The following is a 309-nucleotide window of genomic DNA, read 5'->3' on the forward strand; positions in this document are numbered from 1 at the left end:
ACAATATTCACAGTAAAGGCCAACCCATTGCTACTGCATGGCTCAAATTTCCCCTTTGCTTTTACTTTGCTGTAGCAGCTACAGGTCTAGTCAGGGAGAGAGACTGCTGCAGGCTACCTTAAATGAAATCCAGAAATGCCACATTTTTACTGTGACCTTTGCTTACAATTTCGGGTGGACACTTGAACTAACTTCTGTAAGGAGCAAAGCAACCGTATGTTAAAGCATCTATAATGTAGCTCTAAATTGCTTCAGAGTTGCCAGAGCCCTGCAGGTGAATCTCACAGCTTCTTAGCTCTAATCTTGTAT

Source organism: Merops nubicus, unplaced genomic scaffold, assembly GCF_000691845.1.
Source record: "Merops nubicus isolate BGI_N331 unplaced genomic scaffold, ASM69184v1 scaffold6495, whole genome shotgun sequence".
Taxonomy (NCBI): domain Eukaryota; kingdom Metazoa; phylum Chordata; class Aves; order Coraciiformes; family Meropidae; genus Merops; species Merops nubicus.